Here is a 24,492-nt window from a genome sequence, read left to right as displayed (position 1 = left end):
AAAAGTGGTGCTGTTAAAATGAATGGGAAAATCCCATAGGAAATATTCCGGTGGAATATTTTGCGTGGTAAGCACTGCCACCAGCCAGAAACTCGACAAGGGGGGACTGGACAGTGCCCCCTTGGAAAACAGATACAGGGGCAATCTAATTACCCCTACCAGTACTTCCACAATATGATGGTTTGTACTGGTTCTGTTCACAATTTGAGACTAGTAAAGCCAATGGTGACTTTACATGCCCTGGGAGACAGTCCCAGGGTATGGAATCTATGTTTGGGGGTCACCATGACACCCCTGTGTTACTGCACTGAGGTTGCTGTGTAACACGCATACCAAAAACACATGTAGCCCTATGGAGCAAAAGACACCACAGCCCATAAAACACATTACAAAGTCAAAGGACATTCTCAAATCATGCCTAAGAGTGGGAGAAAAAGAGTCTCACTCTTAGCAGGAGAAAAAAATAAGCCCCAAAAATCGAGCAAAGCTGCTGGGGGACTCACTAGGTTTGGGAAATTAGCCTATACAGAGAATTCTCCTCAACAGGGTGCATGCACAAACTTGTGTGAGGAACCAAATAAATGCAGGATGCCATAATTCCTAACAGTCGCATGGCCTTGCATACTGCCACCTCTTGACTGGCTACATAAAGAGGGATCTGAAACAGCATGTTTTGTACCCTCTCGTTGGAGGGGAAGATGAGGCCGTCTTTTGTCGTAATTAGAGCCCCCAGAAACGGCTGGGATTGAGGCTGGATTTCTTCTCGTTTATGGAGCATCCCACACTGAATAATAGGTCTATCGTCCTTAGGGTGCTTGACAGGCATGTTCCGTAGGAGTCCCCTGTTATGAGCCAGTCATCGAGGTAAGGATAAACTGGGATGGATTGCCTGCGCAGGTGAGCTGCTGCAACTGCCAGCACCTTTGTAAATACTCTTGGGCCTGAGGCAATGCCCAAGGGAAGGACCTTGAACTGATAGGGTTTGTCCTCCATCATGAACCTTAGGTATCTTGTGTGTGCCGGCATCATTGAAATATGGAAGTATCCATCTTTCAGGTCCAATGTTGCCATTTAATCCCCCTGCGTTAGTTTGAAGTTTGACAAATTTGTTCGCTGAGCACACGTCATGGTGAGATCCTCTTTGGGTTCAAGGAAGTACACGGAGTAAATTTCCTTGTTTACCTGTAGAACAGGGACAAATTCGAATGCACCCTTTTCCTGCAGGATCGCAACCTCTTGCAGCAGGATATTCACTTGATCAGTTGTTTGACGCCCGACTTTGGTGGTCTGAATTGAGGTGGCTGGCTGAACTCAATGCAATAACCATGGGTGACGGTCTTTAGCACCCACTGGTCTGTGGAAATCCCCTCCTATGCGTGTAAGAATGAGGTTATATGTCCCCCGACTGGGGAGGCATGGGAGGGCACCGGATCTGTAAGTAATTTCTGACTGGAGGCCGAGGAGCGTCTAGGGGTGGCATTGCGATCCCTTCCTTTCCCACGGAGCTGTCCTCTAGGTGGATACTGATTGGAGGCATCGGACCCTTGACCTGAGAACCAAGTGTTACCTGTTCCATATTGGTTATGTGGGGAACGGGAGTAGGACTGTCTGTGAAAGGAGCAGCGAGAGCTCCCACCTTGCTGCTGAAAGGGCCTTTGAGTGATTTGATTTAACAATTTCAAAGTCTCATGCTCTTTCTTTGCGATTTCCAGCACCTCGTCTACAGCTTTGCCAAACAGGTTGGACTCCTCCACCGGTTTGTTGATGACACGCTTGTGTCTTGGGTTTGAACAGTACGTTTTTTTAGCCAGGCGTGTCGTTTCAAAAGGGGACCCTGGGCCAGAGTCCTCCCTGCCGTCTCTGCAGCGTCTAGGGTTTTTTTAAGGCTATTATGATTTACTTGTCTACCCTCTGACACAACCGTGAACGGTCTGGATCTGGGACTTCCTGTAGGCCCTCTTGTAGCAGGTTGTACTGCACATCACAATAACTGGCCAACAGCGTGGTATTGTTGGCAATCCTGGTGGAAGACGCCGCCGCAGTAGTATTGACTCATTTTTCTAGGGCATACATTTTTTTGCATTCTTTGTCCGATGTTGACTCAACCGTGGACAAGGGTACCCCCCCCACCCCACTCACTTTGTCATATTGACCACGAGAGAAACCGAGGTGGCATGTCCACGAATATAGAGGTCTGTAGGGGAGGGACGAATAAGTTTCTCAATCCGAGGGTTTACAGCCCTTGTCTGTGAAGGTGTCAGTAAAGAAGGGGTGATGCGCCTTTTAATGGAGTTTAGTAAAGTAATAGCCTGACTGGCAGGTGGCTTCTCCTTTAAAATATCCTCAACAAGTCCTGCACCGCTTCATGCGTGGCTATTTGAAAATGATCAGCTGCCTTTTTCAGAATGGCATATGTTGCCATCTGGTCATCTATGGGAGATGCCTGGCGCAGAGGAGGGGAGACAGGAGGATCCATGCATATCATGTCAGGATCTGGAGTATTGATAGGTGATAACCAAGATGGGATATCCACCAGTGGTTCGTCTCCCCAATCAAGGGCCTTGTCAGTGTGATCCTCAAAAGGATCATCCTCTTGGAAAAAGGGGTCTTGAGGAACCTCATCCTGAGCTGTCAGGTCAAAGACCTCCTCAGGCAGAGGGCAGGAGTTCCTCAAATTTAGAGACTGAAGGGTAAAGCTCCTCCTCACTAGGCCTCTTGCGAGTGGTAAACATTTCTGAGAAGTCTACAAACTCTGCAAGCCTAGCCATACACCCCTCAAACCTATCCCTGGTCCATAACGAGGAGCCAGGGAGGTCTGGGAGGGAGGGTGGTCTTATCCATGGTCTTATTGGCCACGAAAACAATCTTTGCGAGACTTTCGAGGATGTTCGGCGTCTCCGGGAGGGGTTTCGGGGGTTCAATCGGCTTTGCCGTAATTATTGACATAGAGAGAACCTTATCCGTCGGCCGCTCTTCGTAGGCATATCGACGACGTTCTGACTTTTGGTGTTGACGCCCTTGTCTGCAGAATGGCCAGACGCATGTCGCTTACACGGTTGTAGGCAGGACTGCCGACAGCGAGGAGCTCGACAGACCCATTGGCGTATTAGACCGCCCGTTGAATCCACAGAGACGGTACTGGGGTTGTGTGCTTACTCTTATGTGTAGTGGATGCGTCCCTGTCGCCAGGATGTACATTCCCCATTGCAGAACTATCGTCCCGCCTGCTGGGGCCAGACGATTCGGTGCGTAACCGCTCCGATGAAAGGTTGATGGCATCAGTATCGGAGCCACGCCCGTCACTTAACTCCTCGTCACTCACAGTGCCTGTGGGGGTGGGGGAGCTACCATCGGTCTGCATCATGGCGTAGGCCGCCCACCGCTTCACTCGACGATCCTCGATAGTCTTAGGATGCAAGAGCTGACAAGAACGACCTGACGCCTCGTGGTGATTTCGAGGGAGACACGTATTGCACCTCTGGTGCTTATCCTTCCAAGCGTACTTACCTTTACAAGAAGGGCAAAATTTAAGGGGTGTCCTGTCCATAGCTCAGGTGTATTATAGCGACGGCAAAACCAAAGGGGCAAAGAGAGGGGAATAATAAAGTTACACAACATAGTGACTACCTTACTCCTAGTCCATAGTCCCCTTTCCTCCATACGGGACCGGAGCACTTTTGTAAAAAAAAGCATAAAACTTTTCAAAAATGTGTCCTTCTCTGTTTACGTGGGGTACTGCACGTGGCCGTAAACCCGCCCTCCTTAGCTCCGCCCAGCGCATCGCCCATCAGTCCTTTTCTATCGCTAGGTCTGAGACCTTTAAGCAATAACAGAGGAAACTTATTAGTGGGGACAGCAGGCGTATGGAGGAAAGGAGACTATGGACTAAGAGTAAGGTAGTCACTACGGTGAGTAACTTTATTATACTCCTACTCCCCGTCCCCTTCCCTCCATATTTATGGGAGATTCCCAAGCACTCTTCACAGGAATTACAGGTGGATGGAAACTCCTTATTGAAACAGGTTCCTAAGCACAGCTTGACCAAACTGAGCAACAGCCCTGGAGCTCAGGTCCAGACAGTAATGTTTACAAAATTGACGAGGCCCACGTAGCCGCTTTAGCGATGGTCTCCCAGGGAACATATTTTCGGAAGGCAACGTTGCAACCTTGCCCAGCACAAGATGAGCATGAATTCCCTTTGGGGCCCGAAGACTCTGAATGGTATATGCCTCAGAAATACAGGCAGCAATCCATTGGGAGATGGTCGCTTTCGAGGCCGGCATTCCCTGTGGATTTCCGAAGTTCACAAAAAGCTGCGAAGAGTTCCTAAGCTTCGATGTTCTGTCCAGATAGAACTTAAGGGCTCTTCTAACGTTCAGGCAGTACAGAACCAGTTTGGCCTCTGAGGCCGGGTCTGGAAAGAAGACAGGCAATGAAATCAACTGATTAAAATGAAAATCAGAGACCTCCTTCGAACTAAGGAATGGACGCTCTACCGACAAGGCCTGAAGCTCACTTACACGCCTTGCCGAAGTCACATCAATCAAAAAGGACACTTTCCACGAAACGTACTTAAAATCAACAGTTGCCATGGGCTCAAAAGGCTTATGACACAAGGCCGTAAGGAGCACATTCAGATCCAGAATTGGATGCAGGTCGCGAACAGGAGGGTAAAGATGTCATAGGCCCGCAAAGTGTCTTTTAATGATCGGATTCGTCAGTGAAAAAGCACACTGGTCAGTGGACAGGTAAGCAGCGACAGCCGACAAATAAATGCTGCAAGACAAGATATGAATGCCCGATTCTACCAGATGTGAGACAAAAGGCAGGACTAGGTCTATAGTAGCCTCCCTGGGGTCCAGCTGCCTAGCTAAACACCAGTGGCAGAATGTAACCATTGACTCCTCTACTGAGATCTTGTCGCAGGTTTCCTGCCCGCCTGAATAATGTGCATGTTATCCGCAGACAAATTGAAACGCTCTAGAGATCTGAACTCGGGCACCAGGCCGCCAAGCTGAACGATTGTGGGGAGGGGTGCGACAACTGCTGATCCCTCTGGTGAAGCAGATCGGGAACCAGTGGAAGCTTGAGCGGCGGACACGGCAATAGATGCTGAAGCTCTGAAAACCAAAACCTGGCCGGCCACCTAGGGGCTATGAACAGGAGAGAGCAATTCACTGTGTTCCTTAGCTTGCAAAGGGCCCGATGGATCAGAGGAAGAGGCGGAAAAGCGTAGGGCCTCATGTTGTGCCATGGAATTTCGAGACCATCTCCCAGAGAGGGGGCTCTGAGCCCGTTCCTGGAGGCATACAAAGAAAGCTTGCTGTACGTCGATGTCAGAAAAAGGTCCACTTCTGGAGTGCCCCAAGAGCGAAAAATATCCAGGAGGATCTCAGTGTTCAGTTCCCACTCATAGTTTACCACTGTTCGTCGGCTGACAGCATCTGCAGTGACATTCAGCTGCCCTGGGATGTGAACTGCTACCAGCCAGATACCATGCTGAATGGCCCATTCCCAAATCTGAATGGCAAGATCCACAAGAGGAGGAGACCTGGTTCCCCCCCGCTTGTTGATATAGAACATGGACACTGCATTGTCCGTACGGACACGGATCACCTTGTTGACAATGCCTGGTTTGAACGCTTTCAGTGCCAGGAATATCGCCAGGAGTCCAGATAATTTATATGAAGCTGTCTGTTCTGTGGCGACCAAAGATCGAAAACCTGGAGATGATCCAACATCGCACCCCAAACCAGAAGGGAGGAATCCATTGCGACAGTCAATAGAGGGCAAGGGTCCTGGAAAGGAGCACCCACAGACAGATGACCACCACAAGAGGTCCGTCCTCATGAAAAGGTGGAACCAGTATCATTTTGGAATCTGAATCCACTGCTTGAAGCCAGGAGCTCCGAAAAGCCATCTGCGTCCGCCTCATCTTGAGAAGAGAAAGAGCCAGCACGCACGAAGCCATGAGGCCCAGAAGCCTCTGGAACCACCAGGCCGTCATTCTCTCTGACTGCATAAACACCTGACATGTGGCCAACAGATCCGCCATTCTGTCCCCAGTCAGGTACACCCTGCAATTGATAGTGTTCCAATGAAAACCCAGGAAAATCAAGTCCTGAGAGACCGCCATGGAGGATTTCTGCCAGTTCACCAAAAGCCCAAGGTGGAACAGGAGCTGGAGGAGAGACTGAAGGTTGAGCAAGGCTTTCAGTGGACAAGGACTGCACAGCAGCCAGTCGTCCAAATACGGATACACAGATACCCTGTAGCCGAAGAAAAGCTGCGATGACCGACATCTTTGTAAAGACGTGCAGTGCCGAGCTGAGACCCAACCGAAGCACACACAACTGAAAATGATCCTCCCACCCATGGAAACCCGCAGGTATTTGCAATGCAGACTCCAAATGAGGATACGCATATATGCATCCTGAAGGTCCACCACGCTGAGCCAATTGCCCTTCTGTAAAGAGGACTTTATCTGATCGTGCGTGATCAACTTGAATTCTCTTGGGGAAGAGAAAGGTTGAACTGGGAAAGGTCTAGGATGGTGCGCAGGCCAGCATGGTTGGGTTTGGGCACTGTGAACAGACGGGAGTAGAAGCCCTCCCCTCGCTCCCCCAGGGTAACAGGTTCCACCGCCTTGAGATCCAGAAGCTTCTGGACTTTGGCTCTGAGGGAGGGCGTCCCCGAATGCTGGAAGGGAGGATTGATGGGTGGAGTAGGGGGAAAGGGCAAGCGGAAGCCCGCCTGAGCAATGGACAAGACCCACCGATCCTCTGTGATGGTCTGCCATGCCTCCCAGTGAGCTGCAATGCGCCATCCCAGCGGGGTCTCGTGCGAGCGCCGAAAAACATCATTTAGCAGACTTCGGCGGAGAGACCGCTTGATCCTGAAGAGGCGGCAGATGACGAGAGAAAAATCGGCCTCGCTGCTGTTACCGACGAGAGTCCCAGATGGAGGAACGATCTTGCATGTCCTCTGATCCAGAAACCCTCGAAAACCAGAGGAGGAGCGAGGCTGAGATGACACTGTTTGAGCTTTGAACAGCAGCTTCACCAACACGGACAAGGACATGGCTGTTTGAGTGCTGTCTTTAGTCTTAGTCAACTCCACATCCATTGAAGAATAGAATAGTTCTTTGCCGTCAAAAGGCAAGTCCAGAACCTTATCCTGGACCTCCTTAAAGAACTTTGTGGCATGAAGCCAAGCTTGAAGAGAGGTGTCAACGCCAAGCATGAGGGCTTGAGTCGAGGTATCAACATGATGAGCCGCGGCCTCGAGCATATCCTGCGCCAGAACTCTGGCATCCGACAAGCCACCCTTGAAATCATCGTCCGCAGGAATGAACTCCTCAAATTCAGATAGACCTTTCCACATTTGCGTATTTGCCACTGTTAAGATGAGCTCTGCGTTCGCCTGGCACAACTGCAGGGCCGAATTAGCGAAAAGTCAAGCAATTTATCCTCCTTGGGCAGAACCTGGGCTGCTGCTGTACAAGACGCGGAAGCCGCCACCACTCTGGATGAAGGGAACGGGCAAGACGCTAAGGCTACCTCTTGTGTGAAGCCTATAACAAGCGTCAATCCTCTTGTTAACGTGAAATCCAGAGTGTAGTTTATCCCAGACCTTGCGGACCTCATCCAAAACGTCCCACTGGAGGAACAAGCCAGTACGCTCCTGAGGAGACAAGGTGAACGCTCCAGAAAGCAACCCCTCTTTGGGAGCTGGTGACTCAGGTACTGGTACATCCAGAAGCGACATGTCCAGAACCCGGTCAAGGAATGCTCTAACACAGCGGGGCTGATCCTCACTATCCTGATCCCCCTGTGGGTCATCCGACTTGTCTGGATCGACCTGTGCCACATCTGGCTCTGCTGAAGACTTGTCTATTGGAGACAAGGGAGGCAGGGGCGGAAAGGCTGGAGGTGGGCCAATCGGTAGAGGTGGAGCAGCTGCAGGGACAACCAGTGCTACGGCTGGAAACGTTGGCACAGGAGCAGGCGCTGGAGGGCAGATTTCCCTAAAAAGACCTCTGAAATACTCTTTCATAGGGTCAGAGTGCAGGAGCCTCTGAAATTTTACGAAAAAGGCATCGTCCTCCAAAGGCTTAGGCATTGGAGTGGGGAGAGCCTGATCATGAGACGGGTAGCTCCAACGCCGTAAGGTAGAGGGCTGCCAAGAAGGGCCTCCTCCAGTCGGATCAACATAGATCAAAGGGGCAGATGTAGCAGGCAGCAAGACCGTGTGCGGTAATGGCAACTGAGTGTTCCAGTCATAAACTGAACGAAAAGGATTCGCCCCGGGAAGTCGATGTTCGCATGAAAACATGCTCCCGACGCCGATGGCGTAGGTGTAAGGAGGAATCCAAAATGGCTGTTGTAGCTCACACAGGAACGGGCGCCATTTTGTCACCGTCTGAGGAGAACTGCGTCACATGTGTGAGTGAGGCAGGGATCTCCACAGACGGGTCAGGGATCTTGACTTTAGCCTTGACACAAGGAACCTCAGCAGAGCTGGTACTGTGTGGCCTAGGCTGTTTCTGAGACATACTATTAGCCAAATTAGCCTCTAGAAGAGGAAACCCGGAAGAGCAGGTAACAGAGGAATTAGGGTCAGCGACCTCACTCTGTGCCGCCTCAACAGAACCGTTTATCACCGCCAAGACAGGAACATTGAGGAATCCACATCACAGACAAGACCTTGACAGGTCTCTCAGTTCGGTCGGTCACCTTAGCCTCAGAAAGAGGAACCTCGGAACCGAGTCCGGTAACAGCTCCCTTAAGAGGGGCCTTGAACCTTGGTTCGATACAGAAAGCCTCTACAGAGGCCTCAGGGCAAGCCCCGGTGTCTGTATGGGAAGCTCCAGCCAAGGAGACCTCGAAGCAAGCTCTGGTACCTACCACCTCAGTAGAACTGGACCGTCGATCAGCACCCACAGAAGAGGCCTCGGATTGTAATCCGGTGTTGGCAGGCCCCTTACGGAAGCCCTCAGAGAAACCTCTGGTACCTTTTTTAGGCATGGAAGGCACCTCAGGGGAAACCCTGGTAATAGAGTTTATGAAGCCCCTCCCAGACCATGAAGACCCCGGGAAGGAGACCCCTGGCCGGGGTGCCCTAAAAACTAAAGAACTTACTGGGCGTCTCTCTTCTTCTTGTCGATGAAACTCTGAAAATGCGGAGGAGGAACGTGCTGAAACACCACCTCCCACCGCTCCAGACGATGGTCAAGTGCCACGACCGAGAGGGAATCGCAGTAGAAACATGAGTCCCACCGATGATCCAGACCCAAACACACTTAAAGAGGATGGGGATCCGCCCTAGCGAAGCGTCGCTCGCAAGACGAAGGAAATTCTAAAGGAACCGGCATAGACGACTACTAAACAACCGCCAAATAGGAACATGGAGAGAAGGACACTGGAAGGAAAAAAATCTTCCAAAGATGCAAGTGAGCCCAGTCCTGACCACGCTAAGAAAAGGACTGATGGGCGATGAGCTGGGCGGAGCTGAGGGCGGGGTTTTGGCCACGTGGGGTACCCCGCGTAAAAAGAGGACGACACATTTTTGAAAAATGTGATGCTTTTTTTTACCAAAAGTGCTCCGGTCCCGTTCCACAGGACGGAATGTCCCCATAAGTATGGAGGAAAGGGGACAGGACGTAGGAGTAAGGAAAATACATTCTTGAAAGAAATGGAAACCCCTGGACCCCACTCTCCCTACTGCATAGGCTGGCCGAAAGCCAGGCCACGCAGTTGACAGCGTCGATTCGAGCAGCAGCCGTCCAAGTCCGGGGATGTCTTCCGATGTCTTCGGCGGTGGTCAATAAGAAGTCGACTATAAGGGGACGAATATAAATAAATGACTGGAGGTCATGGGGAAGACTATATTTTGCAATATGTAAGAGCTCTGCATAAGGCGATCAGCTAGCTGGGTGGAAAATAAACAATCTGAGGGACCTCGACACGCAGATTTTGGGTACACTACACGTCTCATTAGGGATAGTGTTACAGGCACGCGCATGTCGGCGTCGCCTTTCGAGGATCGAAAGGGAAGATGCAATACTCAGTGGTTACCACTAGATGTCAGACTATTATGCACAGTATGCAATTCTGAGCAGATTCACAAGCATCAGAAGCTAGTTTTTTGATCATTCGGAAACTTCAAGGCATAAGAATGATTACTGTATTCCCTTATTTCCTTCCCATCTTGAAGCGCTTTGAAGCACGTCAACCTGTGTATAAGTGCTGTATAGATAGACTATTACAATCCCACAAAGTATTCCAGTTTATGGTAGGGGACCGTGTTGTGGCAATCTCCAACGTAGGTGAAAAATAGTCGGAAGTCATGTTTTAATGGTTATCACAGGTATGGCGCAGCTGTTAGAGCAGCGCATATGCCGGTGCTCGGGAGCGTTACGTGGCATGTTGGGCGGCAGAGCGAAGTAAGAATGTTTTTTAGATTTAAACCTATTGATAACAGAACAGGATTGAAACCTCAATTTACAGAAAGATGACCAGGCAAATAACACTTTGCTTGGACAGCTGCCATAAAAGAACAAGTTACTTCTTACCGTGTAACGTTCTTTCGATGGGATGTTCCTCCGACGTATTCCTCATCTTAGATATCTCCTTCCAGCTCTGCTGGCCTCGGAAAAATTTTCTCTCCAGAGGGCGCTGCGCGTCGACGTTCCTCGAGTCGATGTCCCTCGACAGCCGCCGTATCGACGCCAACGTCATCCTGGCTATAAAGGCCGCGCGCAGCGCCCGTTGCTCAGTTCCGTTTTGTAGCCCACAAATATGCTTTCTGGACTAAACTAATCACCCTGAAGGAGCGTAAGCTGCAACAGCAAGGGAAGTAGAACTGCGGGGATGGATGGGAGGGTCGATGAGGAATACGTCGGAGGAACATCCCGTCGAAAGAACGTTACACGGTAAGAAGTAACTTGTTCTTCGAAGGGATTGTGTCCTCCGACGTATTCCTCATCTTAGATATGCTCCCATAGCAGTATTCTATTATTGGAGGATGGAGTACTGACTTCATGCCGTCTTCTATTGATGAATAGAATGCAGTACAGCCCTTCCAAACCTAGTCTCTTGACTGGAGGAGGAATCCAAATTGTAAAAACGTGTAAAGGTATGGACAGACGACCATGTAGCGGCCGCACAGATGTCTTTAACCGGCACACCTCTTTTGAGGGCCAATGAAGCTGCAATACCTCTGGGCGAATGAGCCCTAAGGTTTTGAGGGGGCTCTTTTCCTGCCAATTTATAACATTCCAGAATGGCTAGGATGATCCATCTGGAAATGGTCTGTTTAGTTATAGGTAACCCCAGCTTGTGATCTGTGTAACCTACAAACAGTTGGTCTGCCTGTCTTATCCTGGCTAGTCTACTGATGTAAAAAACTTAAAACCCTTCTAGGGTCTAGCCTGTATAATCTCTCCTCCTCTTTCCCCGGGTGAGGAGGAGGATAGAAAGATGGTAGGGTTATCTTCTGAGTGATATGAAATTCAGAAACCACCTTTGGGAGGAAATTAGGCTTCACTTGCAGGACAACTTTGTCTTTGTGAAAGATAGTGCGAGGGGGGGTTTACAAGAAAGAGCTTGTAATTCACTCACCCTTCTAGCAGATGTAATTGCTATTAATAAAACAGTTTTAAGGGTAGGGAATCTTAACGAACAAGAATGGAGTGGTTCGAAAGGTGTACCCATTAGGAAAGTTAGGACTAAGTTTAAATCCCATAGGGGAACTTGGAATGGTCTTAGGGGATAAACATTAGTTAACCCCTTAAGAAATTGTATTAACAAGGGTAAATTGAAATAGGATGGTTCTTCCGCAGTGCGTTTAAAGATGGATAGCGCTGCGAGATAGCCCTTAATGGTGCCAACTTGAAGGCCTGAATTTGCCAAATATAGTAGGAAGGACAAAACCATTGGTGTAACACATGAAAAAGGGTCGATATTCTGTTCTCTACACCAGCTGCTAAATCTGTTCCAACGGCAGCGGTATAAAGATTTTGTTGCTGGCCTCCTTGCCGAAAGCAACACCTCCATAACATCATCAGGGAGGTCCCAATCCTTGTACCTCAGCCTTTCAGAAGCCAAGCGTGTAGGTTGAGGGTTTTGATGTCTGGATGGAGAACCTGACCTCCCTTCTGTGAGAGTAGGTTCTCTCCGAGTGGAAGTCGAATTGGAGGGCAGATGGACAAGTCTAGAAGGTCCGGGTACCACGTTCTCCTGGCCCAATCCGGGGCAATTAGGATCATGGTTCTCCGGAATCTTCTCAACCTCCTGATCATTTGAGGAATGACAGGGACCGGTGGGAACGCGTACAGAAGCGGAAACTCCCAGTCCACTATGAACGCGTCTCCCAGAGCTCCTCTCGGGGGAAATTCCCTTGAGCAGAATAGGTCGCATTTCCTGTTGACGCTGGTGGCGAACAGATCCACCCGAGGGGTTCCCCAAAGGGCGAAGATCTCTTGAAGGACTTCCTGAGCTAGTTCCCACTCGTGGGAGACTGTGCTCTGCCTGCTCAGAGCGTCCGCTGTCAGGTTCTTCTCTCCGGCTAGGTGAACAGCCGATAGAGAGATTCCTTCTTGGATTGCCCAAAACCAGAGCTGCATCGCCTCTCTGCACAGAGGTAGTGATCCTACGCCTCCTCTTTTGTTGAGGTAATGCATGGCCACTGTGTTGTCCGTCATTATCAGGACGTTCTTTCCTTGTACAGATGGCAGAAAAGCCTTCAGCACAAGTCTGATGGCTCTCAGCTCTAACAGGTTGATATGTAGTCTGGACTCCGATGGAGACCAACGACCGCTGATGGTCAAGTCGTTGGTGTGGGCTCCCCACCCCGTGAGTGAGGCATCCGTGACTACTGTTATCTCCGGCCAGGGTTGCCAAAACTGTTCTCCTTTTAGAATGTTCTCTTGACAGGCCCACCACTGAAGGTCTCGAGCTACTCTGTCGGGAACCTGAAGAAGATCTGTCATTCTCCCTGAGAATTGTGACCACTGAGTCCTCAGTGCCCACTGGAGGGATCTCATTCTCAGGCGAGCCTCTGGCACTAGGAAAATGCAGGATGCCATGAGGCCTATCAACCTCAAAAAGTCGAAGGCTGGGAGACGTTGGGCATGTTGGAACTTGGTAACCATCTGTAGAATATCTTGAGCCCTCACCTCTGGTGGCGAGGCTTTTCCCAGGGAAGTGTCCAGGATCGCTCCTATGAACTGGAGTCTCTGCGATGGTATCATTTGTGACTTCAAGTTGAGGGAGAAGCCCAGTTTGTGAAGGTAGTGGCACACGTGATCTAGCTGGATCTGAGCTTGTTCCGAAGAAACAGCCCTGATCAACCAATCGTCCAGGTAGGGGTAGACGTGAATCCCTTCCCTCCTTAGACTTGCCGCCACTACCGACATTAACTTGGTGAAGACCCTCGGGGCGGAGGTCAGCCCAAATGGCAGCACTCGAAATTGATAGTGAGAGTTGCCAATTGCGAAGCTCAGGTATTTCCTGTGTTTGAGATGGATAGGCACATGGAAATAAGCGTCCTGAAGGTCCAGAGATACCAACCAGTCCTGAAACTGAAGGGCCTGGAGGATCTGAGAAAGAGTGACCATCTTGAATTTGTCTTTCCTGAGGAATTTGTTCAATTCTCGCAAGTCCAAGATGGGTCTCAGTCCTCCGTCTCAGCCCTTGTTCCTCTCCGCTACAGGTACCGGTTCTATGGCACCTTTCTCTAGCAGGTCTAAAATTTCCTGCAAGAGGAGCGGATCTGGAGCTTTCTGAGAGCTGATCCCCGGTGGATGACTCTGAGGTATACGTAGGAAAGGTAGGCAGTAACCTTGGGAAACTGTTTCCAATGCCCAAGCATCTGACGTGATAGCCTGCCATACCGCCAGATGTTGAGTCAACCTGCCTCCTACAGGTGTCTTGTGAGGGAAGTCCTCAGAGTGGTTTTGGGGCGGCTGATGCAGATGCCGATGGTAAAGAGGCACCTGCTGTTGCTGCGGGTTTTGAATATCTACCTCGTCCACCTCGGGTAGTTCTTCTTTCTCCCCTTTGAGCCGGTCATCCTCTACCTCTTCCGAATGCGGAGTAGAAGCGAAAGGACTTGCCCCTCGCAGAGGTTCCTGTGGGACGAAAAGGTGTCTGACGGATTGCAGCCCCTAGGGACTTTGCTGCTGCTTTTGAAGTCTGCAGTTTCTCTAAACTGTCATCAGCCTTTTTGCCGAATAAAGAAGAGCCATCGAATGGCATGTTCAAGAGCCTGGCTTGCACATCTGGGGCAAAACCAGACTTTCTCAACCAAGCGAATCTCCTGGTAGTTGTACTTGCCGCCATTGCTCTGCTGATACTATCAGCCGAATCAATGCCCGTCTGGAGGGATTCGCACATAGAGTCTTTACCGTCCTGCATAATATTCAGGAACGCATCCCTTTCGTCTCCCTCCGGGATGCAGTCAGCCGCTGTAGAAGCACACTCCCAAAGTGTATGGCTGAATCTAGCAAGGGTGCAAGTAGCATTAACAGATTTTAACGCCATGCTACATGCTGAAAAGACTTTCTTTGCCATAGCATCATATTTTTTATCGTCCCTGTCCTGTGGGACGGTAGGATAAGCCGTCTTGACATCGGTAGAGGATGCTGCCTGTACCACCAGACTTTCTGGGGATGGGTGTCTAGACAAAAACTCTGGGTCTGTAGAGGATACCCTGTACTTTGTAGACAGTTTTTTATTTACTGCCGGTACGACATCTGGGGTTTCCCAGTTTGTCATGATCTTCCTCTGAAGAGCTTTATGAAAAGGCACCACAGGATCCTCCTGTGGCCCTTTGTGAAGAATATCCGTGAGGTCATCTTGTTGAAAAGATTGTGAAGGTGCAGACCAACCCATAAACTCTGTGATTCTGGCCATTAAGGCTCTATAGGGGGTTTCAGCATGTTCCCCCGGGTCTGGTCTAGCAAACTCCACCTCAGGGGAGGTGTCTAACCCACTTGCCTCATGTAAGGATTCATGAAGATCCTTCAACCTGCGTTCTTCAGAGGCGAATTCCTCTCTAATTGGGGTTACAGGTCCCTGCAATTCAAATGCGTCTTCCTGTTCAGACAATTCACCCTCTTCCAATATTGAGGACATAGTTCTCAATTGTTCTGAACTCATAAAGGGTGTAAACCCCATCTCCAAGGCCGAGGGTGACGAACTTGTCATAATCGGCCTCGAAAACGTCGATGTTGTCGACGCCGACGTCGAAGGCTTCGAGCGTGGCGTCGAAAACAAAGGCGGAGGCCTCGACAGAATTGGGATTCTACTCGACGATTTCGAACCCATCGACGTCGAGGGCCCGGGAATCGACACTGGGTGTGTCGACACCGTGACTTTTCTTGGCGTTGACATCGACCTCGACGGAACTTTCGTCGACGGAACCTTCGAGGAAGGTTTGGAGGTCATAGTCCTGCTCGAGGGTTCATGACGCGCTCGAGAGGTTTCCTTCGCCGGGTACTGCGACTCGCAGCGTTTTTGACCTTCGGGTCTTTCGACCAGAGCATCGCTCTCGGCAGTCTTCGAGGGGGTCGAGGCCGCTTTCTCGAAGACGCTCATCATATTTTTGCGGAATTCCTCCCATTCAGCCCGGGAACTATGTTTCGTGGGGCACGGGATTCTCTTTGGCGAAACAGAGGAAGAGGAAGACGGAGAAGGGGATCTTCGACGTCTCCTCTTCGAGTGCTTCGATCTCGAGGAGTGAGGGGACCCACTCCGAGATCTGGAGCGCGAATGGTGACGAGGAGACGAATGTCTCGACTTCGTCGACGAAGAAGAAGCTTTGAAAGTCTTACCTTTCTCCAGCTTCCCCCTATGCTCCTTCAGGGCTTTAGCTGTCATGGACATACAGTCCTCGCACTCCGAACAATGGTGTTCAGCTCCCAAACACCACAGACAAACTCTGTGAGGGTCAGTCAGCGACATCTTTTTTCCACAATCTCAGCATTTTTTGAAGCCGGATCGAGGAGTTGTCGGTTCCGACGAAGAAGCCATCGAGTACGGTATCGAATAACTCGAGGTAAATAGGTTAAACCTGACAAAACTGAGCAACGGTATTCCGAGGCACTGAGTACGCGCGGAAAAACGGAACTGAGCAACGGGCGCTGCGCGCGGCCTTTATAGCCAGGATGACGTTGGCGTCGATACGGCGGCTGTCGAGGGACATCGACTCGAGGGACGTCGACGCGCAGCGCCCTCTGGAGAGAAATTTTTTCCGAGGCCAGCAAAGCTGGAAGGAGATATCTAAGATGAGGAATACGTCGGAGGACACAATCCCTTCGAAAATGTATTATCATATATTTTCCAGTTGGAGAGTTCTGAAGATCTAAAAGAAATTGCAGCAGGCCCGACTACCTGACAATTCAGTATCTTAAACTAATTTGTAGAAAGGGGAAAGATGATATTAATTCTGAAAAAATAGCTAAGACCCGAAAGAGGGAAGACTTATTAGTCTCAGAAGATGAGAAAGGACAAGGACAAGGACAAGAGAAATGCTTGTTCATCCCCCAATATAGTGCGCAAAGTAACCAGGTGTACATAATTTTTAATAGACACAGGCAGCCTCTTCTGTTAAAGAATTATAGCAATTTATAGAGATGAAATCTAGAATAGTCTTTTCCAAAGCGATAAACAATAGGGAACACAATAGCACCAAGTTTCTTGAAAAGTAGATCAAAATCTGGGGATATAAAGGAATAGTCAACTATTCAAAAAACTGGTGTTTGCAGTTACTGTAGGTTGACTGAAGAGCATAGATGCTTCTCAGATAACTACAGTAAATAAACGGAAATAAAATCTATTAATTGGAGAAGTTACAATGTAGTATATGGCATAACTTGTATTTGTGGTACAGTATACATTGGCAGTACAAAAAGACCCTTGAAACTATCAATGCATGAACATCTCAGCGATGAAAATTGAAGATGTAAAATACCCATTAGTGTAGCATTGGATTTCAGAGCATAAAGGAGACACTGTGCAGAGGATACGCTTCTGTGGGATCAAGAGAATTTTGAGGGATAATCGAAGAGGCGACAAAGAAAAAAAAGTTTAAGACAACAAGAAGCCAATATAATCATTCTTTCGCAGTACCTCAAAAGGCTTCAATACAGACCATGAACTTCATACATTTTTGGGGCCAATGTACAGTAATTTAGAGATTAAAATTAAATATAAACATTCATTTTAGGTACCAATCCCATGAAATTTGGAAGGATGAACTATAACCCATAAAGTGATGGGTGGAAGGTTTTGAATACATCTGAACCACTGGCACTGCTCTTGGCAAACTTCCACACCACCATTATTTAGCCTGTCTGTGCCGATGTAAAAGGGGCCCAGCCATATGCAAATCAGTTTAGGCTGGGCTGCTCTGGCAGTACAAGACTGACATGCATATGGCTGGACCCCTTTTGCAATGGTGCAGATGGGCTAAAAGAACTGTGGTGTGGAAGGCTGCCCAGAGCAGTGCCAGTGGTTCAGATTTATTCAAAACCTTCCACCCATCACTTTTTTGGTTGCAATTTGAAATGATAAAGCATAGGCAAATAATGATCTAGGGAGATCAAATGAATTACCGGCATACCGTTTTTCCAATGGGTGTGAGATGATTCATGTTAGGCAAGATTGTGTGCAGTACCCTTTGGTAGACTACAGCAACCTTGTCCTCCTGGCAGTGGGTATCCCAGCCTTTGGTATAAGTCTGTACTACACGGGTTGGTAGTGTGGCTGAGCAGCCAGGCTCATCTCAAGAGGGGTCAATGTGAGCAGTAGGGTTTTTACACAAGAGATTCACAGTGACAAGTATTCAAATAAACTCTTACACGCAAGGTTTCTTGATTAAACTATTATTTAACAGTCTGTTGAATTAGCTTTCTTCAGAAGGGAGCAATATTATACGTAACACAAAAATACACTTCAAAATACACTCTTAGTTTCTCTAGATCAGCAAGTACCCAGTAGGGATGGCACACAGATTCTTCCTACACCCTGAGGAGATTTAAATAACTAGGACACTGTGGACATTAATATATCACTGGTACATTTAGAGCAATACTGAGGTTAGTGTCAAAAGGAGGATGAGGGAATAAAACATTGTTAACAAATATTCTTAAGCAGATACACTGGGATTGCACACAGATGGTTCCTACACCCTGAGGTTACTTAAATGATTAGGACACTGTGGACATATATCACTGGTATATTTATAGCCGTACTGAGTTGGTGTCAAAGAAAAGGGTTTAAGAATAAAACAAAGGTTAAACAAATATTCTGAAGCAGGTAAATACTTTTGAACCCCCCCAATGAAAAGTAAATTAACCCTTTCCTGGAGAAAAGGTAAAGCACAAAGTCAGAGGGAAGAAGAGTCTTTCAGGGAGCCAGGCCAGCTAATGTTAATTGAGCAAAAATCAAGGTGAACTGAAGCACTTCTTGCAGGTAAGTAAAAGTCTTGCACAAAGTTTATAAGTCTTTGTAGAAAAAGTAGAATCACTGTAGGGCCACAATAGGGGAGGCCTGTGAGGGGCAAAGCTGCAAGCAACTGCAAAAGCAACCAAGACAGGTCTCAACTGAGAACAAGTAAGGCTAAACAACAAGAGGCAAGTCCCCTTAGTTTTACAGTAACTTTGGTTAGAAGAAATGGTTCCAGGTTGCTTCTGTTCCTGTGCAGCTCTGCAGATCCTGTTGTTCCTGGGCCTCAGTCGTGGGTACCAGAGGGAGGACGTCTGGGGACTCCTGCACTACAATTTGAAGGTCGGCGGCAGCAATGGGCATACTTCAATTCAGCAGCACTTTGCGGTTTCAACTCCTCGCGTCTATAGCAAATAGTACCACTGCGGTCTCTCGGATACCACGTTGGACCTTCCTTGCATCTGTTGAGGTGGCTCAGGCTTGGTCAGTCCTGCTTCCTGGGAGTCCGTAGGATCTTCCTGAAGCTCGGGTACGACTTAAAGACACTCACTCCATTCTGGTATTCCCCTCCCTGGCACTTCGGTTCCTGCAGCAGCAATGAAGTACAGCTAGCTCCACAAGGATTTCCAGATGAGCTCATCTTGGGGTCGATTGGTCACACCAAACCAAGGAGAGAAGTCGTCCTTTGCAGGTTTCTCCTGTCGAGATGAATTCTGAGCTTCAGGACAGCAGCAGGGCTTCACCTTACAAACCAACGGTCCAGGAGTTGCAGCAGGCGTCTCTTCCAAATTCTTCTTCAGATTCCTTTGTCCAGTGGTCGACTCTGCCTTCCAAACAAAAAGCCTTGCCTTTTATGCAGGTTTCTCCCATTCATTCGCAGCCTAGCTGTCAATCACACAGCACGGTGGCCTGTCCTCCAAGTACAGCGAGCCAGCCAATCACCTTTGGGTGCATTCCTGTAACCAAGGAGACTAAGGACAGGGTATTTCGGGCACCTCCCTCACTTCCTGCATCTGCCAGACAGGCTGGAGCCAGAAGCAGCCTTCACTTTGTTAAAGACAAAACAAACAAATGGACCAAACCTGGTTTGGCGCACAGAGTATATCTCAACAAGTACCTTTCCATCAAGAAATGGCAAAAAAAGAAGACCGGCCCATTTTGACAAAATGGGCACCCATGGGTGCCTTACTGCAGCTGCAATTGCAGCCCGCTGTAAAAACACACAATGGTAGTAAAAAGTAAACCACTGCCACCAGCCATTAATTGGAGAAAGGATAACATAAAAATGTTACATAAGAAACTAGACAAAGGGGATACTAAGTAACCCCTCCAGCTCCCTATTGTAAAATAGTGTGTGCTGGGTCTAGAAAGTTACAAAATGTAAGTAAAGTCAATTTCACTTCACTGCTCTTGGAAACAGTAGTTTCACCAAGAGAAGGTATTTAAACCTTTGGGAAATCTAAGACTTCCCTGTGCCACTGTACTCATGGTGCTGTGTGTCACAATGTAAAGATGATGCCTATTGAGTTTGTCAGACTCCAAAGTCAAAAGAAACGCAGAGTCAAAACCAGAGAAAAATAAATGAGCGGGAAAAAGGTCTCACACTCTCCAGGTTAGAAATTAAAAGTCATGAAGTCCAGCAAAAAGAGCTGGGGGTCGACAAGATAGAAGGGAATTAGCACGTTTCTGAGAATTCTCCCTAACAATTTAATTGATCTAAGAATGGGGATCAGGATAAATCTTTGAAAACAGAGGACAGGTTTATCAAATATTCGATAAAGTAAATTGATACATTTTAGAAAGAGAACATTGATTTGGAGACAATAATGGTCAGGGGCCCTAGTAACAGGAAAATAATTCTGAATTTTAATAATTATGGAGTTAGGAATGAAGAAAGAAATTCCATATCAGTGCTAGTCTAATTAACACCAATCCCATTCGAAGATGGCACTTGAGACGGATAAAGGTGGGCGAAAGTCCTCTTTCTATGCATGATATGAATGGTGAATCAAAATTGAGTCTGTTGATCACGGAACACCGAATGCCAGGTGTTTAACAAGACAGTGCCGATGTTGGCAAAGTTAGGTGACATTAGAATAGGTTTGTATATGCATTTTTGAGGGGAAATGACTGGTGTATTATTAAGCACACAATTTGTGCTTTTGTCATTGCAAAGCATGAATTAAGAATGGTTTACCTCACATGGGAGAAATATTATATTTGAGGAGAAATCTATGAATTTAATAGATAAAATAAGGGTAAGTTCACAAGGGCAATTGAGGGAATTATGATGCATTGATGCATAGAAACAAATATAATATGCCTAATCACATGCATCTTTACTTTTGAAATGATAGTTTATTCTGCATAATAAAAGATATAAATATCTCGGAAATTTGAAGTAGACGGATGAAGAAATGATCCATCACATGAGAGAAACAGGATCAAAATTAAGGTAGTTAATTAGAACGCACATGCTTTTAAGTAGTTCGAGCATTCATTTGGTTTGGGAGAAATAAAATAACTTTGGAATCATGTTTGGAATATGAATTCTGGATTTTCCGTTTAAAATATTTAATTTGGCTGGCGGATGCGAAGGACTGCCTGAGTAGTGTACTTGAAATCCAATTTTGTCTGAAAAGATTAAATAATGAAGTGAAGATTTGTGAAGACTGATCAATTTGGTGCAATTAATTGAATGATTCACAGCATTTCTCTTTTTTAAATAATTTTTTCTCTTCAATATGTTGGATCAACTAATTGATATGTTAATACATATGATAGGACATTGATTGATGTTGGAAAGAAATTAGGCCTTGAAGAAGCTCATTAGTGGCTTGAGATGTAAAACTGAACACCAAACGAAACACGTGTCAGCATAAGGCGGTAGCACAGTTTGGCAGAATTGGAAATTGTAAGAAATAAAATACAAATATGCATGACATTGTGAAGTGTTTTTGAAACAATATCCGGGGTAACTATAGATGGATCATAAAATAAATGTTATGGACACGAATACAGGATAATCATTGCAATACAATATGGTGTAATATTGAGGAATTGGACATTGAATGCAAATATGAATTGATTCTATAATGTTAAAGCTATTTGTATAGCGCACGGTCACCAATAGAGCGGATCTGCAAACGAGAAGGTAAGGTGGGTTAGTAAGGTGGAGGGGGAGTAGGATAGTGAGAGAGGTGGTGTCCTGTTGGCAGATTCAGTTCGGTATACACCGTGCGCTGAGCTTTGGTGCGAGTATCGTTTCAATGTCAGGCCTCGTGTGCTATTGGTGCGGCTTATGTGTTTGTTGTTGCAGTGTGGTGCAGTGCGTGCAGCTTGTTGTGGGAGAGGTGGTTGTGTAGTTTTTTGTAGGAGTTTGGTATGCAGAATCTTTGAGCTTTTTTTGTTAGTGGGTTATACGTCTCGCAGCTGACCTTTGCAGTTTGGCTAAATGCCTAGGGTTAAGAATCCTGTATGGTGGGGCAGGGTCCCAGTCTCACAATACACGTTTCACCATACAATAGACAAAGATGGAGGCTATACCTAGAATTGAGTCTCCTATACAGTGGGCAATGGCAAAACGCCCACGTTTAATAGTGGCCCACTTTGTTACACACTCCTTAAAGTTTCCTACTGATTAAGCAGATAGGGTGTTCTTTCTCGTCCAGCTGACTCAAAAGTGCACTTATTCCTGTATTAGAAGCATCAGTCTGTACAATAAAGGATTGTAGTCAGGAGCTATCAAGACTGGAGCTTGACAAAGGTTTAAGTCCTTCATAGGCTTGAATGTACTCCTCATTCCACCCGACTTTCTTGGGGAATTTGGGTAAGATCATCACATTCAAGGGAGAAGCTATGGTCCCATAGTTCTCAATTAAGTTTCTATAGTAACCAATGAGACCTAGAAAGGCTCTCACTTGGGTTTGAGTAGTAGGGGTGGCCCAGTCTTGAACAGCTTGTACGTTGCTAGGCACCTCCTCCTACCTCATGTCCAAGGTAGACCACTTTGCTCTGACCAATTTGACACTTGCTAGCCTTTATGGTCAGATGGGCCTGCAAAACATATCCAAGGTGGTCAAGATGCTCTTGCCAAGTGGGGCTGAACACTACAATGTCAAGCAAGTACGCCATGCAGAAGTCCTCCATCCCATTCAGAACTCGATTCACCATGCTTTGGAATTTAGCAGGTGCATTTTTGAGTCCAATTGGCATAACCTTAAACTGGTAGAGGCCTCCTGGGGTAAAGAATTCAGTATTCTCCTTGGCATGGTCTGTCAGAGCTTTTTGCCAATAGACTGATAGGTCAAATGTACTGAGTAACTTGGCTGAACTAACTTTGTCCACCAGCTCATCTGTCCTAGGTAAAGGATGGGCATCAGTTGTGGTGACTGCATTAAGAGCTATATAGTCCAAACAGAATCTCAACTCTTTGGATCCTGCCTTTGGCACTAGTACAACTGGATTAGCCCCTGGAATTGTAGATGGCTCTATTACTCCAAGATCAAGTATCTCCTTGACCTAAATGTAATGAGCTATGAACGCATGGAAATTATATGAACATACAGGACTTGTATAGAATTCTAAATTAAGTGAGTAATGATTTACACAGAACACATTGGTTAAAATCAAGTGACCCTTTTGGTATAAATTGCGTAATTTTTTAAACAAGCGCAACTTTGGTAGATTATCTAGTTTAATAGTCGGCTGAAAAAGCTCTCTCTAGCTTTAGGCGCTGGTGGATTGCTGTCCTGTGGGTCGTCTTCCGATGCTTCAGCCGTCTCATTTCTGGTTCACCAAGAAAAACAAACTGGCCAGCATTGTCCTAAAGATGCAAGTTGGTACGGTTTATATATAGGCAGGATCTTGGGAAGGAGGACCAGAATTGGGGCCCTCAATTGCCACCATCCCACTCTAGGGTAGGATTGACTCTAGCTTCCACTCGGATAGGCCTTCTATCCCCTCGTGACATTGTCAGATTACTGACCTTCCCACACACCTCACCATCAGAACAAGAGGTGAGCGGCCCAGCCTGTCGAGGATCGCCCGTGACCACGATCAGCTGGGGGCTATGTTGCCAAAGCAAAGCTCCTTTTCAGCAGTCCGCCTTGTAAGGACCATACAAAGTCCTCGGCCACATAATACAATACCTGCAAAAGGTCTGATATTCTCCCCTGAAACAGAGACCATTGACAGTGCAGTAGCCACTGACACAACATCATGGGTAACTGGGCATCTACCACCACCAAAATGCATGAAGCCATGAGACCAAGTAAGCATAGGAAGGCCTAGGCCGGAACCAGCACTAGGGTTTGGAGGACATTAACTATCTGCAAGTTCACCACTCAATCTTCGGGCAAGAAGAACAAATGACTTACCCCTCGTAATGTTCTTTCGACTGGATGTTCCTCCCACATTTTCCATATCTTTGACATACTCCATACAGCGTCAACTGCTTTGGAAATGTTTTCACAGCAGGGGGGCGCAGTGTTTTTTGTGGATCTCGTGTCCCAGGGCGGCCTCTGTCCGCTCTCGAGTAGGATGCAGACCTCGGCATATATATCATGCATTGCGCCAGTTAACTCAGTTCTTAGTTTTTCCTTCCACGTAAACACAGACGTCTATAAGGCCAGAGTATGACTTGACGTTGAAAGAGAGGAAGGTGTAAAACACAGAAATTCTCCGGAAGGTAGAGGGGCAGGTTGGGAGGGCGATTAAGAACACGTGGGAGGAACAACTGATAGAAAGAATATCACCAGGGGTAAGTAATTTGTTCTTCAAATGGATTGTGTCCTCCCATGTATTCCTGATCTTTGATAGACTTCCATAGCCATGTGTTTTAGGAGGTGGGAAAAGAGAATTTACTTTTCAAATAATGCTTTGTGATGGTATGAAGAGAAGGCCAAGTTGCAGCACTACATATGTCCTGCACTGGTACCCTCCATTGCAAAGCCAAAGAAGCAGCCATACCCCTGGAAGAGTGAGCTCTTAAGCCAACAAGGACATACTGGCCAGCCATGTTATAGCATTCAGAAATGATTTT

The 24,492-nt window shown here is 47.5% G+C and overlaps 1 protein-coding gene across 15 annotated transcripts in view; it reads right to left on the bottom strand.

Moving 5' to 3' along the window:
- Positions 1–24,492, bottom strand: part of ZMYM4 (zinc finger MYM-type containing 4) — a 1,943,772-nt gene that overhangs the window by 310,046 nt on the left and 1,609,234 nt on the right. The gene's annotated exons all lie outside the window — the stretch shown is intronic.

This window comes from Ambystoma mexicanum, chromosome 11 (assembly GCF_040938575.1).
Source record: "Ambystoma mexicanum isolate Mex_15411 chromosome 11, UKY_AmexF1_1, whole genome shotgun sequence".
NCBI lineage: Eukaryota > Metazoa > Chordata > Amphibia > Caudata > Ambystomatidae > Ambystoma > Ambystoma mexicanum.
The sequence above is the reverse complement of the archived record's forward strand: the minus strand, read 5'-3'. Positions and strand labels throughout refer to the sequence as shown.